The sequence below is a fragment of the Nycticebus coucang genome, chromosome 16 (assembly GCF_027406575.1).
Source record: "Nycticebus coucang isolate mNycCou1 chromosome 16, mNycCou1.pri, whole genome shotgun sequence".
NCBI lineage: Eukaryota > Metazoa > Chordata > Mammalia > Primates > Lorisidae > Nycticebus > Nycticebus coucang.
The window spans coordinates 64,968,437-64,984,126 of NC_069795.1; positions in this window are offsets into that span (position 1 = coordinate 64,968,437).

A 15,690-nucleotide genomic window follows, 5' to 3' on the forward strand; every position below is an offset into this window, starting at 1 on the left:
CATTCAAGGAAAAATATTAAAAAGTATAGTTTCATCTATGAATTTAGAGAACCTTCAGGAAGATCAGCTTGATTGTTCCCTTGGGCATTGGCAAGAAAAATAAAGGGGATCTCAGATTAGCAGTTAACAGGGTTTCCTAAACCCATTCAATTCTATTAGCAAATGGACCTGTGTGGACAGACCATATTGATAAAAATAATTTTATGTTGCCTGCTTTTATTACTAAATGTCACTGCGCTATATAAAAGAGTCCCAAACTGATGTTAAAGTTCCAGATCAATGCCAGACAGAGTATGATGGACGGTCACTAGGTTTTTGATTTTCTCCATGAGCTTATTCTATAATTACTTTGTGTGTACTACGTGGTGCCTTTGATAGCTCCCAGATGTCGACATAAAAAACAATTTGAAAGCTAGCAATACTGTGAACTTATTGCCTTGGAATGTTTGTCTCATATGAAAAACTAGTTCATAGGTTCATAGTTCGTGTGAGTTTAACTCTTCTGATTTTTTTCAAGTCATTATCATAAATAATATCCCAAGTTTTTTTTTTCTTTCTTGGTTTTCAGTATAGGAAATATTTTATTTCACATCTGTATTACTCTAGAAAGGATCTAAGATGACTTCCAGGATATATTTCATATAAAGTGATTACATAAATTAGAAGGAAATGAAAAAGAACAAAGTTAAACAATGGGTCAGGATATAAATTAGGATCAGAAATGAAGCTAATGCAAAAATAGATTCCTATTCTAAAATTTCTAGCATCCGTTTATATACATTCTAAGACTATTTTTAGGTCTTGGCAAAAATAAGTTTTCCTCAGCAAGAAATAGGTTTATTTCTCATACTAGAAAGACATTTCTCCTGAGGATTTTACAAAAAGGACATCATAATATCATAAGTATATTCCTCAACAGCATTCATATATTTGAGGTAACACATTTCATTGCTTCTTAAAGAGTCCCTCAAGAAAAGGCTGCTGGTATTACACCAGACACAATTTAGAAGAAGCTATTCTCTGGCAGTTGCAAAGGGATTGGCAATGCAAAATCTACCCAGTTTGCAACTTTCTGCTGGCTGGACTTAATTTATGGGCAGATTTTTTTAATAGTATCTGGAGAAATGTTGCAAATTCAGGCTTCACCTGCTCCCTCAGCTGAACTTTTGATAGATAATGGGTACCAATAATACTTTAGTCAAGGACATTTTTGGTTGGAAGGAACAGAGACCCACATAACTTGTGCAAGAAAAGATTGAAGGAATCGAATGTGATACATATAGAATAGCTGGGCCCCATGGGGAAAGTATCTGGGAAATGCAGAGGCAAGGCATTATCTCTCTTTCGGGCCTGTCTGGTCATCTCTTTCTGCCCCACCCCTCTGTTACTTTCTTTCTTCTAGAGAGGAAATACCATGATGACCCAAAGTAGTCACTTCCAGGCCTCAGGATTGACAACTTCAGGACTCACAGATAAACATCATTCACTTGACTTGCCAAAGCCCATGTTCCCAGTAATGGGACCTGGCCCATTTTTTTTTTCCCCCTTCTTCTATAGGCTGCTGTGCAGTGGTGGGGAAATGGTCTTTGAATCAGGTATCCTTTGTCAAAAGAGTGTAGCTGAAGATGTGGAAACCCTTGATACAGATCTCAGGTGTCAACCTTCAGCAAAGGGTTGTAAGTAAAGAGAAGTTCCAAGTGTGACTGGAATACCATTCTAAATGTATGATAGTTACCAAGATAGCCACACTCCTCAAGAAAACACAGCCAATTGCTTGGTCATGTGGCCTGTCTTCTAGACAAGGCAGGTTGGACCAAACTAATACAGAATAGTCTCTGAAAGTGGGGGAGGAGAAAAATATATTTCTGCTGGCTCCTTTCCGTCTTCCTCTCTCCCTTAGGTAGAATTAGCCCCAGAAGTTAATTGCATTGACTACAACTCATGCTACTCAGCTTGGTGAAGCTGCTGAAAACCAGATGCCATGCTGTGCAGCTTAATTTAGGACCTAAAGCAATGGCAGTTGCCACAGCCCTGATACACATTTTTTTTTCACAACTTAGTCCTTATGCCATTTTTCCGATCTGGACTCCATATTCATAATCTGGTTATATAAAGAAAAAGTGCCTGGTGTCTGCAGGGACTGTGAGTAGCATTTCTTCCTCTTACCTTTTTGCTTTATTCTCTCCATGTATTAACTTCAAAGGGTAGAAGGGTGGAGGAGGGTCATAGATCCACTGTTCCCTTCTCATCCCTTCTCCCCAGTCATACCAAAACACAGGGCAATTTGCTTGTGTAATTGCTCTTTTTATTACATTTAGGTTGAAATTTCCTACCTGTTAAAATATTTCAAAATAAATAAGTCTGTCAGGGGTCCACACTTTAGGTACATGCAAGAGTACAAGAAGAAAATATTAGAATTTCTATACATATTTTCAATTAATAACTTCTAAAGGTGTATTATCTGTGTATATATAATTAATTAGTACAGAAATACGGCTACCTATGTAATAAATAAAAATACATGTTTAAGGATACATGTTTGAATTCTCAGTATTTTTTTCAGATTGGATGTGTGATCAAAAGTTTGGAGTCCAGGGTGGTGCCTGTGGCTCAGTGAGTAGGGCGCCATCCCATATACTGAGGGTGGTGGGTTCAAACCCAGCCCCGGCCAAACCACAACAAAAAAATAGCCGGGTTTTGTGGCAAGTGCCTGTAGTCCCAGCTGCTTGGGAGGCTGAGGCAAGAGAATCGCGTAAGCCCAAGAGTTAGAGGTTGCTGTGAGCCGTGTGAAGTCATGGCACTCTACCCACGGGCAGTACAATGAGACTCTGTACAAAAAAAAAAATGTTTGGAGTCCACTAGGACTGAGATCTCAACCAGTGGTTTTATTTCTACAGAGAAACTAACAGTTCCCATTATGGGCCTGTGGCCAATTCTTACTCTAACTTCCTCTACAGGGCCTGATTCCATAGTGCATTGCATTATACAACACATTCCTTTCAAACCACTCATCATTTATTTAAATATTTATTTTGTATGAAACACTAGGAGACAGATTATATTATGATAATTTATTTGTGTGTGTTTAATTTGGAATCAGAAAGTAAGAAATAAGTTCATGATCAACACGGGGTATTCCAGGGCCATACCTTTGCGTTTTACCGTATGTAGTCTACAGAGTTCCCTGGAAACCTTGCTAAAACCATGAAGTTTTGAACAGGGAGTCAGAAATGCAGGTATCTTGCAACTTCATTAGATTGTGTGTACCTCATGCCAGAAATGGTGTCATCTGGGTCCTCCCCATGTAAACAATTTCTTGCTTATGTAGATGGCCAATGATTGCTGAATTAGGTGAAGTTGTACGTAGGCTGAACAGTAATGGGAATAAGGGAAGAGTCATGGGAATTAGGCGAGTACTTTGCATTTTATTCTTACAAAGAACATGTATGTAGCATTGGTGTTATTGTACCCATTAGACAAGTCACTCCATCTCTACAGATTTCTCATCTACACGTGTATAAGGTTATATTGCAAGTTAAGTGGTAGAGCTGGGGTTTGAACCTGTGACTGAAAGCTCATAAACATTCCACCATGGAATCTTTTCTCCCTGGTAACATAACCCACATGGTAGTGACTCCATGCATAAAGCTTTGTGCAGAGCTCTAAAAATGTGCAAGTTTTAGCCCCTGACTTGAGTGAGCTTCTGATTATTCAGCTCAGATGGATCTGACTGAACTTTGTAAAGTACATATGTATTCATTCAGCACATATTTTGTTAGTATTTACAATGTGCTGGGAATCATATAACATGCTTTGCAGATGCAGTAGTGAGCAAGTGAAAGACCTTACTTTCGATTTGGTTGAGAGTACAACCATAAATAAGTAAATAATTCCATAAACAAGACCTTTTTTTTCATAGTCTTAAGTGGAATAAAAAAGATAAAATAAGGTGATGTAATAAAGATGCTGGATGCTCGGCTTGGCGCCCATAGCTCAGTGAGTGAGGCGCCGGCCACAAACACCAAGGCTGGCGGTTTGAGCCTGGCCCGGGCCTGCTAGACAGCAAGGACGACTGCAGCCAAATAGAGCCAGGCGTTGTGGCAGGTGCCTATTGTCCCAGCTGCTTGGGAGGCTGAGGCAAGAGAATTGCTTAAGCCTGGGCGCGACACTCTACCAAGGGCAGTATAGTGATACTCTGTCTCAAAAAAGAAAAAAAAAAAAAAAGAAAAAGATGCTGGATGCTGTATTTTGTGGGTGATCAGGCCTCTCTGAGAATGTTATATGTGAATGTATGAGAAGGGGAGGGAGTAGCCTTGCAAAGAGCTATAGAACAATAAGCCCAAAGCTGCTAAGGTAGGGACGTGGGTGTTTTAGAAAGAACAGCAGTGTCAGTAGAACATGGCAGAACCACAAAGGAAGTGAAAGAAAAGCCAGCAGCAAGGTCTTGAGTACTAGGGAGATTTATTTAATAGGGTCGTATTTGTTTACATATCAAGAGAGGACAATGTTCAAGACCTTGGGGACACACCTGTGGGTTGTAAAGCTAAAACTGCCTCTCTTTTTCCTATCAAAATACCCAAATTCATGTTTCCAGGTCCCTGGCCTAAAGTTAGTCCCCATACATGTAGGCTGACATCTAGTTTTCATTATATTGTCCCAGGGGTAAGAATTGGGGTAATGGAGGTGGGCATGGTGGCTCATGCCTGTCATCCCAGCACTTCGGGAGGCTGAGGCTGGAGGATCAATTGAGCTCAAGAGTTTGAGACCAGCCTGAGCAAGAGTGAGAGCTTATCTCTACTAAAAATAGAAAAATTAGCTGTGTGTGCCTTGTGGCGGGCATCTGTAGTACCAGTAACTCAGGAGGCTAAGGCAAGAGGATCACTTGAACCCAAGAAAGTGAAGTTGCTGCAGGTAGGCTGCTGCTGCAGCACTCTAGCCTGGGGCAACAGGGTAAGACTCTGTCTCTAAAAAGAAAGGAATTGGGGCAATGGGTACTTGGTATGTTATTTGTGTAAGTAAATAATTTACTCTGCTCTAGAAGCCTTACCTTGACATCAGGATTTAATACTGCAGAATACAGTAGTAGTATGAATACTATAAACTTAGTATGTAGTATTATCTACCTCTTTTTAATAGCATTCTGGCCGTTGTTTAGACAATGAATTAGAAGAAGCACAATGGAAGCAGGAAATCAGTTAAAAAGCTGTAACAGCAAATCAGGCTTATGTTATGGTGCTGGCAGTGGAACTGAAAATATTCAAGATCTATTTTAGTGATAGGGTCGACAAATAAGGGAAAGAGAAGTAAAGGTTGACTCCCAGATTTTTGTCTTGAGAAACTGGGTGGACAGAGCGAGTTTCAGATATGGAGAACTCTGGAAGAGGGGCAAGTGGTAAGAAATTAGGTGAGAGGCAGAATTAATTAAAAGTATACTTTTCAACATGGTAAGTAAGCATCTTTCAGCATCATTGTTGGTGAGCGACTCCTTTGTAATTAGCACCTATGCCAGAGAAATGAGGATACGTAGTGTTTCTTCACGTTTTATATTTCTTTTTAAGCTCTGAAACTGGGATTCTGTCTACTTTAGAATGCTGGTGAGCTCTCCTTGCTTTAATTCCTACTGAAAGGCCTGGATTACGTGACTTTACTCAATTTAGCTTGTCATCTCCTCTGAAGTCCCTGCTCCACAGTCATCTGCCAGACTTTCCCCTATCCTGCTAATTCTCCCTTTGAGTTCTCAACACCCCCTCCCCGAAATTAAGAAAGTAGTCTCATAAATAACCCAAAAGGTTATTATTTAGGCCCATAGATTTATGACTCATTTTCAAATACTCAAAATACACTGCCTTATCCTACATAACAAAGCAATGTCTATGCTACAGTCATAAAGATTCCTTTATATGTGCAGTAGCTTTATGCTGTGTGCATTTCACTAAGCTAAAATCACATTTGAACTCCCTTTGTTTGCAGCATAGAGGTAGCCACAAGATAAAAGTGTACTACATCTGGAAGGCAGAAAAGATGCACCAGCCGTCTTGAAGGTGGGTGGTCAGTCAGGTGAGGTGGCAGTTCACACAGGCTGCTGTTGATCTGCTGGTTTAGGCTCCTTTCCTTCCGGTCAGATTCCCCTGCCTTGGCTTCTCTGATTCCCAGCTGGGTGGGTGTACACCTCCATGGTGAAGAACAAGTTTACCCTGAAGGTCACTTCCATGGAGGCCACGAGAAACAGGCGCAAGTTCCAGGTTGTCTTTTCTCTGCCCATTTTACATCCATCTTTCCTTCTTGACAGCCAGCCCCTCGATTTGCTCTGATTTCAGGTCCAAAAGCAGATACACAGGCCTTAGACTGCTTAACTCATTCTCATAATTGCATGAAATCTAAGGCTTATCAGAAATCCATGATTCTTTATCACTCACAGTGGTTCTCCTTCTCCAACAGGACCACGCCACACCTAGTAAATATGCAATGTAGTACTGCATAGCCAGAGTTTCCGTACAATATGAAAGAACATTAGTTTACTTTTGAAATTCTTATATCACATTACATCTTTTTTGAACCTCAATAACAGGCCTAAAACTTTCTGTGGATTGAAACACTTGTGTTTCCAGGTGCTATCTTGCTCAAAGAATGCTGTAAATAGGGCAGTGCCTGTGGCACAAAGGAGTAGGGCGTGGGCCCCATATACCAGGCGTGGCAGGTTCAACCCGGCCCGCCAAAAACTGCAAAAAAAAAAAAAAATGCTGTAAATATGGACAGTTACATTAAAATTCCCCCAAAATACGTGTGTGTGGAAAAATGGTCGGGAGGCTGAATCCTGCCCAAAGGCAGTTGAATAACTCTAGCTTTTCTACAATAAAGAAATAAATTATGTAAGGCCAGTTCCTCTACTGGAAATAGCACTGGACATAACTATCATCTTTGAAGGGAAAAACACCTTTGCCTTTTTCTCAACCTAAAACCAGGAAATAAGAGATGGCCAATTTCTCCATCAACATTATTTTGGCATATTGCTATTAATTGTTATCATTGTTACTGAACTTGAGAATAATTAATGGTTTTATTGTAAAAACAGAGCATGCCTGGCACACAGCCACTCAACAAATGTTTATTATCGCTATCATTATTAATGTTGTTACCCCTCTTTATCCTATTTTGGAATAAGAGAAAACAGCATCTCAGTGAGACACCAGGACCCTGTGTGTGTGTGTGTGTGTGTGTGTTGTGCACGCGCGCATGTCTGTCACAGAAGTTGACCTATGACAAATATTTGAAAAGCTCCTACCAGCAGCCACGCGGAGGCTGCAGTTGACAGTAGCATTGCCGCCACCTGCTGCGGAGTTCACCAGACTGTCACTGCTCACAGCTGCACCGCAGGGAGGACTGCACAGCCATCCTCTCCCCCTGGCCTCTTTCCGTCACTGTCTCCCGGTGCTCAAACAACACTGCCTTATAGCCTCCCCCTGACCCAGTCCAGCTACGAGGGCAAGTGCGAGCGGCGGGGTCGCGGGTGGCCACGCGCAGAACGCGGGGTGGCGAGACGGAGCGCAGGGGAAACGCACGGCCGCCGAGGACAGGCGGGCTCGCCCCTCTAATCAGAGCCTACGTGACTCACTCTTTTGTTTCTGGACAAGATCTACTCTATGCTAGCCTGAGGCGGAATCCACCCCTCCCGCACTCAGCGGAAATCGTCGGCGTCTTGGTTGCGCCCACTGAGACCCCAGCGCAGCCTGCCCCACGGCGACCGGTGACAGCCAGAGCGCCGTCCCGCCCGCCTTCCCCGCGGCGCCCGCCCCCTCGTGGCGGCTGTCGGCATCGCAGCAGCGCCGCCACCGCCGCCCTCGCAGCTTCCCGGCTCCGTGTTTTTCTTTTTTTTCTTTTTCTTTCTTTTTTAAGGGTCCTCCGTGTTTTTCAATGGGAGGGTTTTGCTTCTCATCACCTGTTGGGTTAGGAGGTGTGGTTCCCAGGTTTATTAGTAATGAATGAGGAGTGTGTGTGTGTGCGTGAGTGTGTGTGTGTGTGTGTGTGTGTTGGAGGGGCGAGAACAACTGTAAGAGCATGTTTGTGGTGACAGGAGAGGAGAGAAAGGAAGAGGAAAAATGAAAGAGATTAAAAAGCAAGAGGCAAAGTGACAGCGATGAGGGAATACAGTGACAGCAAAGGATGCAGGAAGAATGCAGAAGCAACAGTTTGATGGGAAATGGGAGGGGACTTAACGCATGAAAGAGAGGGGAGCATTTGACAGCCCTGAGAGGTAAAGATTCATCTGGGTGAAGTGAACCTTGTGAACATTTCAATATACTTCTCTCTTATTTTACATCCCATTTTGTTTGGCAGCTGCTAGAGATGAGTTTCCATTTTCTGTCTTGTTTTAATATTCTCATGTCTCCGATATCACTAAGATCATTAGAGGCAGAAACCATTATGCCATACATTCCCTGTGTCTGACAGCCCTCTGTGCACGCCGCTTATTAACTCCCACCTTGCCCTCTGCCATCATTTTGTTATTCTGATCCACGCTTCTCCCCCCAACTCACACTCTCGCACTCTCTCTTCCTCTCTCTCTTTCCACTGACCTCTCTGGGCCTGCTTGTCCTTTGGGAAATAGACTAGTAGCTGCTGAGAATCCAAATGTATGTGACAAATAATCTAGCAAAGGTTTCTGCCACCCGCTCTTCAGCAAACAAGCAAACAAAGCCCCCAAATCAACAAATAGCCACAAAAATGGCTTCTGTTTGAATGAGATCTTTGTAAGCTTGTTTGACCTAAATGCTTTCATCTTTTCTAGAAGAACAAAAGGAGAAGGATTTTGCCGGGTTTTTGTTAGCTACAGCTCCATACAGTGGGGGAAAAGGTTAAAAAGGATTTTAACCCCAGTCTCAGTTACTGTTTTGGCAACATTACTCAATCTTGTTCCAGATTTGAGGGAGGGGGTCATATTTAGAAAGCCTGGACAGGATGATAAAAACTGTTTTGGCAGAAGATAAATCATTGCATATGGGCGTGGGCAGTAATGCCCAAACTCGTTTACCATAACAAATGGTTTGATGAAAATATTTTGGTCAATCCAGCTTATTTTGCCATATTGAGGGCTGTTTGCCTGTCCATGATTGCTTGAAGAGGATGGCTGTCACAGGGGTCAGCATTATTAATTCAGAGGGAGCTCTCAGGGGAGTGGCCATTCTTGATTTTGACCTTCCTTCTGGGACATGCCAGGGATATTTGAGGATAGGAGTTCAGTTTGGAGATATATCACTTTTCATTTTGGTAAATGTTTTGTGATGCAAATAAGCAACAGGAGGAGAAAAATGCATTGGGGCTTCAAAATACAAAGCCATTCTGTAACATTATTATTATCTAGCAGGGAAAGTTATATTATTTTTGCCTCCCTAAGGTGTTATGAGGTTCAAAAAAGACAACATACAGTAGAACCTCTGTAAGTTGATCACTAAAGGACTGTAACAAACTGGTCTACATACCAAGGTGGTCAACGCTGGGAGCTGGGACTACTGCATGGATACATCTGGTGCGCATCCAGTTTATGAATATTGGGCCAACTTAAGAAGGTGGTCAGTGTTGGGAGGTGGTCAGCTATGGAGGCTCTACTGTATGTGGCCATGCTGTGCAAACTCAGAAGATGCTCCCTGGAGCTGAGGCCAAACAATGCCATAGTGTTCGCATGGGTGTTTCAGAACCAGTTAACTATGTATGTCCAAATCACTAAATAATTATTTAAAGTTATCCTCTTAACACAAACATTTACATTTTACTTCTTTAGTCTTCTTCATATTCCTTGTCATATCTCTGTCTGCTTGAATATGTTTTGTGCATTTGCTTAGGATCCTCTGTCAGGTTTTCAGCCAAGAAACCTGTAATTCGTACTTGAGCTTTATTGAAGTCGTGGCCAAGTTTAGTCTACAATACCATTCAATGAGTGCTGCTCAGTTCCATGCTTAGCTGCTGTGCCATAAAGAGAGCTCATCACAAAGAATTTATATAAATCCGTGAATCTCTATCCTTATGGAATGGAGGCGGAAACTATATTTTCTATTGATTGTATAAATGGAGATCTAAATTTATACACACACTAGACACACACACACACATATATAACATCTCACAGTACGTACACCCCCAACACACCTACCAATGTTTCTTAACTCCTCCCACAAGATTTATTGCTTTGTAGGACTCTGTGATCTGCTTTCAGATTTGGAATGAGAGTAGAAATCTCTGTCTCCACAGTAACTGTCACCCCAGAGTTGAAAAATAAGAGCATTTAGCAAAACCTCACATGAACCGTGAACTTGCTCTTTGTATTACTTTGCTAGGGCTGCCATAACAAAATAACACAGTCTGAGTGACTTAAATAGTAGAAATTTATTTCTCACAGTTCTGGAAGCCGCAGCCTGAGATCAAGGTGTCAGCAGTTCGTTTTCTTACTATGTCATCACATGGCCTTTCGTTTGTACATGCCCACCCTTGATTTCTCTTTTTCATCTCACACGGACACCAGACAGATTGGATAAAGATCCACCATTATGACTCACTTTAAGTACAGTCATACATTCTGAAGTAGTGGGAAATAGGGTTTTGACATGTATAATTCGATGGACACAAAGAAGATCTCTCGAGCCCAAGAGTTTGATGTTGCCGTAAGCTATGAAGGACAAGGGAAGGAGACTCTCTCAAAAACAAACATATTAACAAAAAAAAAAAAAAAAAAAAACAACAAACAAAACCCTGGGACAACTTATAATGAACAGCCAAAGTTACTGGCTTGCAGTTCTAGAGGTTGAGAAGTGTAAGATCAAAGATCTCTTCCTGTGTTATTCCCCTTTTGTAAGGGACTCGCTGCCGTGATAACAGTCTTAATGTGCTCACTCACTCTCTTGTTGGCCCCACCTCCTAATACTGTTACATAGGAGATCAAGTTTTCAACAAGTGCTTCTGAGGGGACACAGTCAAACCACACTTCCTGTGAGTAATCATTTAATTTTGAAAGATTTTGTTTCTTCCTATATAAAATGAGATTCATAATATAAATGACCATACAGAATCATATGAAGATTACAGAAATAATACATATGAAATATGAAGGCTTGAAAATAGTCCATCATTATTTTTGCCTTATTTTTGCAAATTCTTTCCCTTGGCTCTTTCCTCACCACCAAATGGAGTGGAGCTCTACTCCTGAGTTGGTCTTTGTGATATTATTTTGTGCTAATGATGGTAATTTATTGCTCAGTGGATCTTTTTTCCCCTCTTCCTTTCTCCCAACCAGACTTCTACAGTTGTGGATCTCTGGACCTCTGTGAAGAGGGAAAAAGCTCTAATGTGCTTTCCTTTGTGGATCTACAGGTATCATATCCTTTTTATGAAAAGCAGTATCCAGATGTACCACACAAGTCTTAGTCTTCCCTTTCGATATGCAATGCTGACTTATTGCCATAATTTCATCTCACTTACATGTTTTCAAACACATCCTTCTCAATCTGACATGAGGATAAAATCAGTATTAATGATCAATTACCAGAGTGTCCCAGCATCCAGCACAGTGCCTGGCAAATAACAAAACCCTGAAAATATTTGGGTAATAAATGAACAAATGAACAGGGTGTTGACAAGAGAGTAGCCAAAACACTAAAGTCATTTTCGGTGAATAAATGAACAAATGAACAGGGTGTTGACAAGAGAGTAGCCAAAACACTAAAGTCATTTTCGGTGATGGGTAATAAATCTATGGTGAAACTTCCAGAAAGAATCATGATGCAGGACACTGTGGCTCCTAAAGTGGAGGAAACACTGATATGGAGGTAGGGGTGGGTGGGTGACCAAGTACCTGTGAGTGCATATGTATGTGTGCCTGTGAGTGCATGTATGTGTGTGCCTGTGAGTGCGTGTGTGTGTGTGCCTGTGAGTGCATGTGTGTATGCCTGTGAGTGCGTGTGTGTGTGCCTGTGAGTATGTGTGTGTGCCTGTGAGTGCACGTGTGTATGCCTGTGAGCGCATGTGTGTATGCCTGTGAGTGCATGTGTGCGTGCCTGTGAGTGTGTGTTTGTGTGCCTGTGAGTGCATGTGTGTGTCTGTGAGTGTGCATGTGTGTGTGTGCCTGTGAGTGTGTGTATATGTGTCTGTGAGTGCGCATGTGTGTGTGAGTGTGCCTGTGAGTGTGTGTATGTCTGCCTGTGTGTGCGTGTGTGTGCCTGTGAGTGTGTGTATGTCTGCCTGTGAGTGCATGTGTGTGTGTGTGCCTGTGAGTGTGTGTATATGTGTCTGTGAGTGTGCATGTGTGTGTGCCTGTGAGTGTGTGTGCGTGTTCCTGTGAGTGCGCATGTGTGTGTGCCTATAAGTGCATATGTGTGTGTGTGCCTGTGAGTGTGTGTGCTTGTGAGTGTGCATGTGTGTGTGTGTGTGCATGTGTGTATGCCCGTGAGTGCATGTGTGTGCCTATATGTGCGTGTGTGCATGTGTGCCTGTGAGTGTGTGTAAATAAATGCCTGGGAGTGCATGTGTATGCCTGTGAGTGCACATGTGTGTGTGTCTGTGAGTGTGTATGTGTGTGTGCCTGTGAGTGTGTGCGTGTGCCTGTGAGTGTGTGTGCCTATGTGTGCATGTGTGCGTGTGTGCCTGTGAGTGTGTGAGTACATGCCTGGGAGTGCATGTGTGTGCCTGTGAGTGCACATATGTGTGTCTGTCAGTGTGTATGTGTGTGTGCCTGTGAGTGTGTGTGTGTCTGTGAGTGTGTATGTGTGTGTGTGCCTGTGAGAGTATGTGTGCCTGCGAGTGTGTGTGCATGACAGAGAGAGACAGAGATATTCTGAGGGAGACAGAAAGTTCTGAATCAAGTACCATAGTTTAAAGGAAAGGAAGGATTGTGACGTCACACATGGCAAATGGTTCTGAGAAGCTGCCCTTTCTACCCATAGAGAGAGTTTATAGCCCTGTGTTTTAGGGACCCCAGTTTCACTTAGATACAGCTCTAAACATACTTTGGCCAAATGGTAGGAGTATGAAAAGGTCATTAAAATACTTTATTTGCATAATAAAAGGACTGGCCGATAAATCTTTGTTAAATGTCTGGTCTGTCTTCCTAGCCAAACATAAGCTTCATGAGGGCAGGAGCTGGCCTGCAGGGACCATGTATACTGGCATAGTACCGGTCTGCTCGTCCCTTCATGAAGATCGGTGAATGAACAAACGAAATCAGTAAATGGCACAGTGACAGGCATCTGTGCATTCACACCTCCCCAGGGGCTTTCCCACCACCCACATCGAGCAACTTGTGAACTATTGTGAAACAATCTTATATCTACTGAACTTTGCACCAGGTCAACAAGTGGTGGTTTTTCATTGCCAAATTGTTAGTCCAGGGTTATCATCATTAATATCTTTTCTTTTCCTTATCTCTAAAACACATATTCATCTTGAATTATTCCATCATTACTTGTATATTAATATTTGAAGTATATTTATTTCAAGAACATGTATCTAACCAATGTTATAGCTACAGAGGTTTTAAGAGAGACTAAATGCAGCAATTAATGCTAATGAGTCTGCTGTTAGCAGTAATATTCTTGGTGTTATAATCATGCATCGCTGAATCTGCAGCCTTGGTTTGTTCAACAGATGCCAATCTTAATGGCCACATTCTCTTCCCATGGATAAGTTAGCTTTAGTTAAATGTACCATTAAAAATAACCATTTAAAATGTTAATGAAAACAGTAACTGTAATCAGGATTTTTTTGTTTTAATCTCTGCTCTATTATTTCTTGTTGTCAAGAGGAGTTTGGGATGGTGAGGAATCTATGCCTCTGTATTTTACTTTAAAATTGGGTAAGTCAATATAAGTTCTGTCCATGGCAGCCCAGGGACTGCAGACCTGCATTGTTTGTTAATACTAGCTGTCCTCAGACACTCTCTCTCCTTTGTTCTCATTTACTCTTAATATTTATTTCAGATGTGAGTCAGAATTAGAAAATTAGGGCCCTTGGTAGTCCAACTAGTTGATAAGCAAATATCTTGTCTTCCTTAAAATATCATTATTCCATCACAACTTAAAATTAAAGAGGAAAAATACCAAGATGTTGCTAGTCAGGAATAAGGATTTTATCTTTTTAGAACAACAAAAAGAAGGTTGGTTTGGCCTTTATAACTAAATTTTGGAGTTAATGAAACAAAGAATTAAGAGATGCATCGTGAGAACTCTGTGTTTTTTCATGTTCTTCTCTCCCGAGAGAGAACTATGGGCCTGCCCTGTTTTTGGGAGAGTCATGTGTATGTAATGGGCATGACCTCTACCTCCTCTTGACTCATTTACCTCTTGGCTGTGCTATGTGACTTGCCAGGCCTGGCTAAGTAAGTTCAGGGACGTTCAGTTGGGCTGGGCTGGGGAAATGGTAAGTGAGGAGGGGTTGAGTAGACCTGGGGGGCATCTTTTTATGGAGCTTCTTCAAATGTACAATTCGATTGCCTTGCACCTAGGAAGTGTCCTTGCCCAGAAGGAGTTCTCAGCCTTTTCCTCAGTAAGTCCTCTCGATTCTGGGAGTTGTGTTTGTTTGCTTTGTTTCCTTTGAGAATGTGCTCAAATATTAATATATCTGGGTAAATACTGAAGGCTCTTTAATTTCATGATTGCTGGTATAGATCCCCAAGGGTTATATATTTAAGAATAAGAAAAAAAGTAGTAGTGCAAGTTAGGTTAATTGTATGAGAGCCAGAAAATAATGAAAGGAGAGGAATGTTCACCATGCAAGGATTTGGGGGTCAAAGTGTTAAGACAGTAAAGGTCTCTAGATAGAGCCTATGGTTTCAGTAGCTGAGGCTATAGTACTTTTTCCAGTGACAATTGCCTGGCAGCTTCTAGCGACTCTTAAACGGGAGTTGTTTGAGGATGTAACTTCACCATTTTTCCTAATCTGACTGGCATCCTTTCCCGTTCCTCAGTTTCTGATCAGGGTCAATCTTGATGTTTGCTTTCACTAGTTGAAACATCTTTGTGGGGGCAGCTAGAAGCTATGACAGAGACTTATATTTGAAAATAGCCTTTGGTTGGCCGGGCGTGGTGGCTCACGCCTGTAGTCACAGCGCTGTGGGAGGCTGAGGCAGGTGGATTGCCTGAGCTCAGAGGTTCAAAACCCATATGAGCAGCAGTCAGCCAGAGTAAGACCCCGTCTCTACCAACAACATCAAAAACAGCCAGCACCGCAGGAGAAGAAAATCAATAAAAAAGGAGTACTTCAAACAAACATGAACAAAAACACTGAAATTAAAAAAAAAAAATTAAAAGAAAATAGCCTTTGGTACAAGATTAATGAATTTATAATTTGATCTGGGAGGCCAGACAGGGACCAAGTGAGTGGGAAAAAAATGACACAAAACAAAGTTGATATAGCTAAGCTAGTCAAAATTTTATGTTGCCTGATAGAACAAACATGAATGTCTTATTTTAAAAGCACATGACAAGTGAGCAGCATTAAGAATGGTTGGTTTGGTAAAAATGTGATTAAGTTTGGCCCCAGTGCATGTTTTCAGGCACCATTTCCCAGGTTCACCACAGATCCCTCAAGTGTTTGAGATCCTTTGATCAGGACATAGTTTTGACTATCCCAATTGACCAGTGGCCAGTCTAGGGAGTAGTAGAGAGAAATTTAAGGAGGAAAATGAAAACAAAGTCTTTCCATCTTTAAACC